The sequence below is a fragment of the Uloborus diversus genome, chromosome 3 (assembly GCF_026930045.1).
Source record: "Uloborus diversus isolate 005 chromosome 3, Udiv.v.3.1, whole genome shotgun sequence".
NCBI lineage: Eukaryota > Metazoa > Arthropoda > Arachnida > Araneae > Uloboridae > Uloborus > Uloborus diversus.
Genome location: NC_072733.1, coordinates 55,058,948 through 55,068,801, shown reverse-complemented (window position 1 = coordinate 55,068,801; position 9,854 = coordinate 55,058,948). Strand labels below are relative to the sequence as shown.

The following is a 9,854-nucleotide window of genomic DNA, read 5'->3' as shown; positions in this document are numbered from 1 at the left end:
AAATTTTTCCTTTTTCACATTGTTGGATTTATGCCAAAATATTGATTAAAATTGGAGGAAACTAACAATTAAAAGAGTTAATTAATTAATTTTATTATAGAATATTGCATCGTCATCGGGTCTGAGGTCGCGTGCCAAATTTCAAAAGAATCCGATCGCAGGAAGTGGGCAAAATTTGAGCTGTAAGATTCCGTTAAAGATACATACATACATACATACATACAGGTGAAGCTAATAAAAGCGTGTTAATAAGGGGTTACCAAACTCGTACCCGACACCTCCCACCAGGTTTTTGACCTCGCATTGAGTCTGTGTGTTGTCAGGGTATGGCAGTATAAAAAAGGCAAGGTTTATGACAAGGCCCAGTAATGTATGTTTGTGTCGACACATCACGTTCTAAGACGGCCCTAGTCCTTCACCCATGAACATTGCTAGATCAGTTTCATAAAACAGGGTAATTAAGTTACTTATTATGACTGCAGAAAAGGACATACTAGCCATACAGTGTTATCATTACGGAAATATTCAATCAAGTTCCGGGATCTATAAAAATAAATAAATGGACAATTACAATGACATTTCCCCCCAAAATAAGGTGTTTATCTAATACTGTATCAGTTTGTTCACCATTAAAGCGTAGAAGTGTTCCTATTTGTTAAATTTTGTTTAAATATATTTAGTTGTTAAGTATAATTTCCTCATATTTGAGTGATAGCCCAATCGTTAAGTAAAATTTAATATATCTATAAGAACTATGGGGCCGCGACATCTCCTAATGCCAGGGCCGATTTTTTCAACCAATCCGCTACTGTACCCATTGTAGAGACTGCAAGGTTTTTTTTTTTTTTCCTTGACTTGTCTCATTGCTAAAAGAAGTTGTTCTAAGCCATTTCATGAAAGTAAAAAGAATCATGTAACGTTACCACAACATAAAAATAAAGCTTATTTTCATCTAGTATTTATGCTGTGCATATATTGTGTCGTTAGCACTATAGCTAAACAAACTAGTCAAATCTTATTCAGAAATAAAACACTCCTGATTGTAGTGTCTAGTTCTTACTATATCACATGTGGTACATCCCCCCTAAGCCCACCCTCAAATAGAAAAAAAAAACATTACTCTTTTTTACTTTGTACTAATCAAAACAATTATTCAAGTTCATTGTACAAAATATTAAGCTTTCATTCTTTGCTTGGGTCTGAAGGAGATAATTTAAACTATGTGCTACCATGAAACAATTTAAGAATAAATTCTGTCAGTGTAAGTGTATGCCAGATTTATTTCCTTACTAACATATTTATATCTATAATTGTATTTAAATTAAATATTAACTCTTTACTTTAATTGTAGAAAAATAAAACTGGTTCTTGTAATTTCCTGTGACAGTCAGATATCTCTACTAGAGGAATCTACTGCTGTGAATACTTGTAAAGAGGTCTCACACTCAAGAAAGGTGTAAGTGTAGTTTTTATTGCCTTAACATTGAAAACAGCTTTTTTTTTTTCTAATTCAATTCTGGTCCAATTGACCTTTTTGCTAAGTCCTGACTTTTGAGCTGAAAGTTAAAATCTACTACTTACTTTAATAACATTGTCACCAAGGTTGGCGAGGTTTTTGACACTACGGTAAATACCATGGTTTTTACCATTCTGTCCAAAACTGCATTTTTAGTGAAACTGTATTTTGTGAGAAAGTATCAAAAACAAGGCATTTGAGGTGCCCTTAGAAATTGTCCAATTGAAGGGAAATTTTGCACAGGCTGTTCTTTTGTCCATTGGAACAAAATAAGAGGGTGGGTATAGTGATGTAAAATACCTGGGTATTTATTTTTAGGGGTAAATACCCAGGGTATATACCTGGGTAAATACCCAAATTGGGTATATACCCGGGTATTTATTTCAAAAATTTATATTCAACGAAAATACTTTTCTGTACGTATTCCACTATGTATATATATAACCAACCATATACAAAACAATAAATCTTTGCTCAAAAATTGTATTTCGATCACATATTCAAAGAATGTGAAACAACTTAGCAATCTAATATGATATTCGCATTAAATGTGTTGGTTATGCCTAATCAATGTTGATAGCCAAATTTCAGATATAAAAAGCCATTCTACAAAAAGTAAGAAGCTTAACTGGTTACAAAAAAGCAAACATCAATTTTTTAAGGTCCTAGTCTTTTATAACCCAGTTTTATGTCCATGCATGACATCAAAATGTAATGAGATGCCGCTCAATTTTTTTATTTTTCTTTATTTACCTATATCCTATATGCAGAAATTTCCTCCAAACCTAGTTCAAGTGTTTGGGTGTATTCTGCAGATAACGTATCAGTCCTTAGTTCGCTTAATTCATTTTGATATTTTGACTTTCACTTCATATTGTATTTCAAGCATATGTATTGAGTGTGAGAAAAAATAGAGACGTTACAGCTAATATGCTTTAATTTAAAGAGCAAAATAATTTTAAAAATAAATGCAGTACAACATAAATGTTAGCATAAAAATACTTGATTGTTCCTTTTTCAGTAAAATGTGTTTAAAGATGTTTTACGGTTTATGTTTTTTAAAAAGAAAATCATCACCTTTTGATATCACCTATTTTTTTTTTTTTTTTGCAAAATGCCCAGTTACTAGGGAATTTACCCTGCCTTTGGATAAATACCCAAAAAAATATTAACCTTCCCACCCTACATTACTATTTGGGTGTATCAAAAATAATTTGAATAAATTTTCATCATGAAGTACCGAGGAGAAAATGCAAATGAGCAAGGCAACAGAAAACAATATTTTGATTTTTTTTTTTTGAGCAATCACAATTGCTTATTGTTCTCATTTGACCGTCTTTGGTGTCCGTGCCTTTTTCAGCTCCCACCGTCACCTGCAGGTGCGACTCCGTCCCCCGGTAGCCGCTCCTAGTCGGTGCCGTCCTACACACATGCACGCTCATACACTACGCACTCACACACATACACACACGCCAACGTGCATACACACAGGTCTACGCACACACAAAAGCCTACACATACACAACTAACACACACGTCTCCGTTCAAGAGGAGAGGTAGACTTGGAGGGACAGGAGCCGTGACTAGAAACAAGTGAGTAGGGTAGTAACTAATGGGTAGGGTCTTGTCGCAACTTGTGATTGCGAAAAACATAATTTGAATTCAAAATTCCAGAATTCAAATTAATTTTTATGTATTACTATTTTTTTTTTTTTTTGCTTATTAATGTGAAAACTGTTTCTATATTTGTCTGGTTATCACTTAAACAGTAATAAAATAAATAAATAACATCATAGTCTTAATAATTTCTCAGTTTATTCTTTCAAACATCCCTCATGCTTCCTTTTTTTTCCCTTTTGGATATGAATAACCTAGATTGTGATTTTGAAATCCTGAAGTTCATCATTGAATTATTTATACTTCTTCAATTATGACATTGAAAAGAAAGGTTCTTTGGTTTACGATAGGTTTCTTTCATAATTTCAACAAATCTTTCAATAAAAATTATTATAAACTGTGTTTTACATATATATGTATCAGTTTTACCAATTATTTCATATATAGATTTTTAAAAAAAAATCCCATTCACTTTTTGCATTTTTTGTAAAATACCCAGTTTTTGGGTATTTACCCAGGCCTTGGGTAAATACCTGGGGAAATACCCAAAAAATATTTACCTACCCACTGGGTATTTACCCGATCCACATCACTAGGTGGGTATCAATGCAATTTTAACTTCTGAAAAATGTCCTATAGCTAAGGGCCACTCGAGTGCATATATTTAATGATCAATGTCTTGTTCGTTAATGAATGATTGAAAAAAGAATTTTCATTAAAACTTCATATAAAACTTAAGTGCAAAAACTATTTTAAAAAATCAGATTTTTCTTTGTACACTTTACTTCACACATTTAGTAACATTCTTCCGAGTTTTAATGGAACTGAAATTAGTTATCTTGATACTGTTGTGAATTTCCTTTCATTACTCTAACTGTTACATAAGAAAGTTTTTATGTAAAGCGTTATTTGCAAAAATTTTTAAGTGAAATATTTCGTAAGTGAACATTTTGAAGAAAAATATTATCAAATACTCATTAATTAAAACTAATTAATATTTATATTTATGCATCACGAATATTGCAGTAAATACAAATTGATTAGATTACACTTTAGTTTTAGCATACTTTTGGGCAGTAAGACACTTTCGGACAGTTTTAAACAGTTTTGGACAATAAAAACCACTTGTCCTGTCCTAAACCAGTTTTGGACAGTCCAAAACCCAACCCTGATTGCAACACATATATACAGTCGGATCCCGCAACAACGCCATCCGACTTTCGCAAAATGACTATAAGGCGAGTTTTTTCCAAAGTAATGAATTTTTTTATTGCTGACGCAAATTGCTTGCCTGCAACATGAAATTTTTTTGAAAGGAGCTGCGTAGGTTTCGTTCACACTAAATATTGGTTTTGTGAATGGACTTTCATCCCTTTAACATCACTGAAATCAGAAGTTCACACACTGTATTAGTCTAAACCTAAGCAATGCTTTGCTTTAGTTTATACAAATAACCTGGGCCGGATTTAGACTTAGCGGGGCCCTAAGCTGTTTCAGGTACTGGGGCCACCTGTTGTAGTTTGGACAATGTTTCTCTCAGTGGTGTAAGATACAATTTTTTAATTTTTTTCTCCTTTACTTTGTTTGTCTCTTTCATCTGCTACATACAGCAATACTTTTGCTTTTTTGATTGCTTTTCCCTGGTGTCCTTTTGGGATTGGCCTAAGGAGGGGGAATGATTTCAAGAGCTGGAGACCCAGGACTCCTCTTTAAGTTAAGTATAGAATATCCCCAATTGTAGGGGGTGCGGGTGTTTCTCCCCTGGAGGAAAGTTTGAAAAATAGATATTAAGTTCTGCATTTTGAAGCCTTATAAGATGTAGTTGGAACTACAAAAATATCAGGACAGAAATAGGCAAACAAAACTTTTTTAAAGTTATATACTTTAATTAAGATAATACGCAAATTAAGATAATGTACAGTAGAAATTGTTTTTGATTTGACGAATCAATGACAGAAGTTGACAGAGAAAAAGAGTGTGGGAAGAGAAAAGACAATACATTGGCTTTCGATACAGTTAGTTTTTAATTATCATTCCAACCCACCAACAAATACAACGAGTTAAATATAAAATGATCAATTGTAAAAAATGCTTTAAAACATATGGTGTACAGATTTAGAAAATAGGTAACAAGACAATAACATACTGCCTATTTGAACAATTCCTAATGTATGCACTTGATAAGAAATAAAATTGGAGCCCAACTTTGCTTCGGATTTTCAAAGACTTACTAATTATTTTCAAGTACTCTAAAACAATTAAAATTCTTTAACTCACTTCATTTGTACTTTTCTGTCTGATATTTTAGCACTTGATCCTAAATTTTTAAACTCCTGTTCTAACTTTGTAAGAAACAGGTATTTTAAATGTAAAAGAAAAAAAAAATATAGATTTCTCATTACAACAACTTCTCTTCAGTTGCAAGTGGGACAGAAAACAAAGAGGAATAGAAGTAGAGTGTAATTTTATTTTTGGGCTAAACAGATTGACAATATGCAGAAGTAAGATAAAAGCAAGCAACACCAAAAGAATTTCCAAAATTCTGCATTCGGAGTTATATAAATAGCAAGATATGAAACATGTGAGTCACAAAAATATTTAATATGTTTCAGAAACATAAGAAACATGGTTTTTACATTTTTTGTGCAGGATAAAGCAAGGAGCTGAATTTGACATATATTGGCATTCCTTCTCCATACTCCCTCCCATTTGTTGTTTGTAGCTACACTTTTCCAACTTTTCAAAGTTTTCAAGTACTAGAAAATAAAATTTATTTTTCAAGTACTTTATTTTTGAAACGAATCATACAAATTTCCGGCAGTTGGGGGCCCTAAGCTATAGCTTGCTTAGCTTGTAAGTAAATCCAGGCCTGCAAATAACCGCTCCGATTCTTAATGAGTTTTTTTTCATTCTACATATGAACGTTGATAAGATAGAATGGCTCCCAAACGCGCTTTTTCATCTAAAGTTGGCGAAAATGGAAAGAAAATGAGAAAGCTTCTGACCATTAAAGAAAATGTCAAGATTCTCAATATGCTTGAACAATTAATAAGTGGATTCAAAGTAGTACAGCAATCAGGTATGAGTGTATCTTTGATACGTGCAATTAAAATTCAAGAAAAGGAAATCCGTAAAAGTTCAGAACTTAGTTTTGATACTGAAACTCGCAGAGTAATGTCTGAGCAAAATACAATCATAAGAATAGAAACTGCTCTTTCATTGTGACTTAAAGAGGCCAGAAAGAGGGGTGCTCCCACACTTTCATAAACCATCATCTTCATCCTTTTAAAAATTATAATTACGTTTACGATATCTACTGTTCAGTGCTAATATAATGCAGTATGGTAAGACAAAACAACATTAGAAGAAGCACCAGCTTGCAAATTGCAGCAGACACGTTTTTCGGCGTTACAGGGAATGCCTTTTTCAATGCAAAAAATAATTAGCTTATGGATGAAAAGACATCTGACAAAAGATGGTTTACAAAGATGCAGTATGGTTTGTATGGTACTTAATGTAAGTACCGTACTGTTTTAATTCATGTCTCTTATTGTTCATTGATTTTGTGCTTTGTAGTAGTAATTTATGTTAAATTGTAACACTTTAATGCTTAGTTATTTAACGCTAAAATGCGGAAAAAAATCATTTCTTTATAACAGATACGGTAATATATAGTTAAGAAATGTTTTTAGACAATTTAAGGGGCGTTAACACTTGTCTGAAGTAATTAGGTATGCTGACAAAAAATTTCTAAACATGCGTTGTTCCACAACGTGAAATTTCGACTTGTGCGAGGGGTCTTGGAATGCATCCCTCGCATCCGACTGTATTTTTATTATAACTTGATGCCTTTTTAAAAAGAATTTATTTTCCTTTTAATTAGTTTATAGTTCTGCGAGAGATTTTGAATCTTTTGGCCAAGCTTACAAAGACGGCAAAAAGCTGAAAAGAGAAGCGAAGTTGCTACAGGAAAAGGTGGAGATGAATGTGATGTCCAAGAAAGCTCCCAAGTTGCAGCTGCAATTGGCGATATTAATGCTGCAGAACATGAATTTGTTTTGTGTCTGTCAAGCATTAATGGTTTGATGCAGTTAAAAGTGATGCATTCGTAAGTATAGCAAAATTCCTGAAATTGGTACCTTATAATTTTGTAACTTACCTTTTCTGAAAGTTGTGTACTAGTAAGTAGCTAAAAATTCCCCAAACTTTTTACTGACGAGAGTTTATTCTAGGAATGCACCAATTCGTTGGTAATTAGTCATACTGCCGATTTTAATGGGCAGGAAAATTATTTTTTGAATAAAATTATATATTAAGTATGCCTAGAACAAGAAACTATGGGTGAATTTATTATACATAAGTAAATATTTTTTTTATTGTTTAAGAACCATAGTAGGTGGTTATATGCAGCCTGACTCAGTTCCCCTCGCTTCCTCTCAAACTTTTGACAGAATACTCCTATTCAAGCAAAAAAAAAAAGTTTTTCATTTATTGTACTCTCTTTTTATACACACAACTACTACATTTTACAATTTGCTTTAAAAATTACACCCTTTAATTGAGCAAAAATGTTATTGTGTAATATGTTTTTGTTTTTAATGCAGATATTTTTTTTTTTCAACTGAGAGAGCAGTAAAAGCCATTATGATTATAATTAATCAGCTAATGGTTAATTGGCCAATTTGCTGTAATGAACTATTTGATGGCCAAAATAGCAATAAAACTTGCTTGAGCATGTTTTCAAAGTCACAAGGAATCTCTTTTTCAATAGAAACACATGTGAACTTATGAATGAAGAGAAATTCCGCAAAAATAGATTGCATATTTACGAAAGTCTCTGAACTGAAAGTTCTAGTGAAACATATCTTCATTAATTGTGACCCACCATGTTATCCTAATTGAAAATTAATAATATATGCCTATTTACTGATTGAGGAAATTAGGATCATTCAAAAAAAGATTTAGAACTTTTTTTGAAAAATGTGAAAGCCCATACAAATTTTTGAAAAAAAAAAAAAAGTATGTATTATGAAGTAGATTTATTGCATACCAAAATATATATAATGACTTGTTGACAAAATGTATAATATACTCTTACTCACCAATAAAAGGTTTATAAAAAACTTTGACTTTTGTCGGAGTCATATTTTTTATTTAAGTTTTAAAAGGGGCTCTCATTGGCTGTAAGTCTTTAAAAGAACTTCAGTTGCAAAAGTTTTCAAAATCTATTCAGGCAGTCAGGGCCGGATTTGGAAATGTGGAGGCCCTGGGGTAATGAAGGAGTGGAAGCCCCTAATCAGGGTTCCAAAAGATCATCATATTTTCGAAAATATTAGATACTTTGATATATATATCCGAATATTTTGATATATATGTATATATCCGATATTTTCAACCCTTGAAAGTTAGGATATTTTGTAAAAATTTTATTGTGGGGGCCCTTTTCTTGTGGAGGTCCCGGGGCAGTAGCCCCGCCTGCCCTCCCTTAAATCTGGCCCTGCAGGCAGTATCCTTTACCTAGGAAAATAATCCATCTACTAGACCATCACTCACATAATTGGTTCCTTCATTTAACCAGTTACTATTTTCCTTGTTTGGCAACTGTTTTGCAGACTTTTTTATTTAAAATTCTACTTAGACCACTATTTTTAGACCATAACAGTGGCAGCCCTGTTATGTTTATCACGGCAGCATCAAAAACTTGGCAATCTGATATTTATCAATGGAACAATGATATGATGAAAAAGGATGGCTTATAAAAATTGCTTTTGGTTGAGACATTTTTTTTTTCAATTCTGGTTCATATTTGATCTACCATCGTAAAAGTGTTATTGAAGAAGGGCTTGATTTGGAAAACGTTCAGTTAGGCCTTAATCATCGATGAAACAATTTTATGATCTTAAATCATCTCTTGAGAATTTCTCAGCCAGGGATTTTACCTGGGTGGGAAGGCCGAAGGACCTAAGTTTTGTCATGTTTTTGACTACTATATTAGAATTGGTAATATATGTTATAACGAAGGGCTCTGGGGACTCAAAACTCTCTTTGCTGCCCCACTACTTAAGTCATATTAATAAATTTTGTTATACATAATTTGTATCTTTTGTTATGTGTAATATATAATTCTTACTATGCATTTATTTAGCCTATTTCACTGTGTAAATTAATGTGTAATTATATCTTAAGTGACTAATTTTTTTTTTCTTTAGTTAGTGTAAAAATTAAGTACTAACAAGCAGAGACTAATTCCATTAGCCATCAAGTCAGTAAAGTGCTAGCTGGTGCTGCTGATTGGAACTTGCATCCTTCTAGAAAAATCGAGAAAGGATACTAGACTTGCAAATCCGAATAAGAAGAAGAAAATGTATAGATGCAAAAAAAAAATGTATAAAACTTTTTTATTCATAATAAATTTGTAAATATATAAATTGCTCCAAAATATTCTTTTTGAAGAAAAAAAAAAGAAAACAAAGAAACAAACTTCCTAAAATAATAGTGGCTGCTTACCGTTGGAAGCTCCCTATTAGCCATTAGAAAAGTTTTTATAATCTTGTAGCGCATGAATGCAACATGTTTCCTATTTTTTGTTTTAATGGCTTTACTTTTGTCATTTAGAGAAAACATTCTTACAGAATTAAACTATCAATGAGTAGAATAGGATGTTCGCATCTGATACTTAATCTTAATACATTCAGGGCCTCGTTTAAGCGTAAGCATGAGA

The 9,854-nt window shown here is 32.3% G+C and overlaps 1 long non-coding RNA gene across 1 annotated transcript; it reads left to right on the top strand.

The window, feature by feature from the left end:
- Nucleotides 1-326: 326 nt before the first annotated feature.
- Nucleotides 327-9,491, top strand: LOC129218362 (uncharacterized). Its single transcript, XR_008580318.1, has 3 exons — nt 327-1,456; nt 7,017-7,241; nt 9,343-9,491. It is a non-coding gene; the product is annotated as an uncharacterized LOC129218362 (long non-coding RNA).
- The last annotated feature ends 363 nt before the right edge of the window (nt 9,492-9,854 follow it).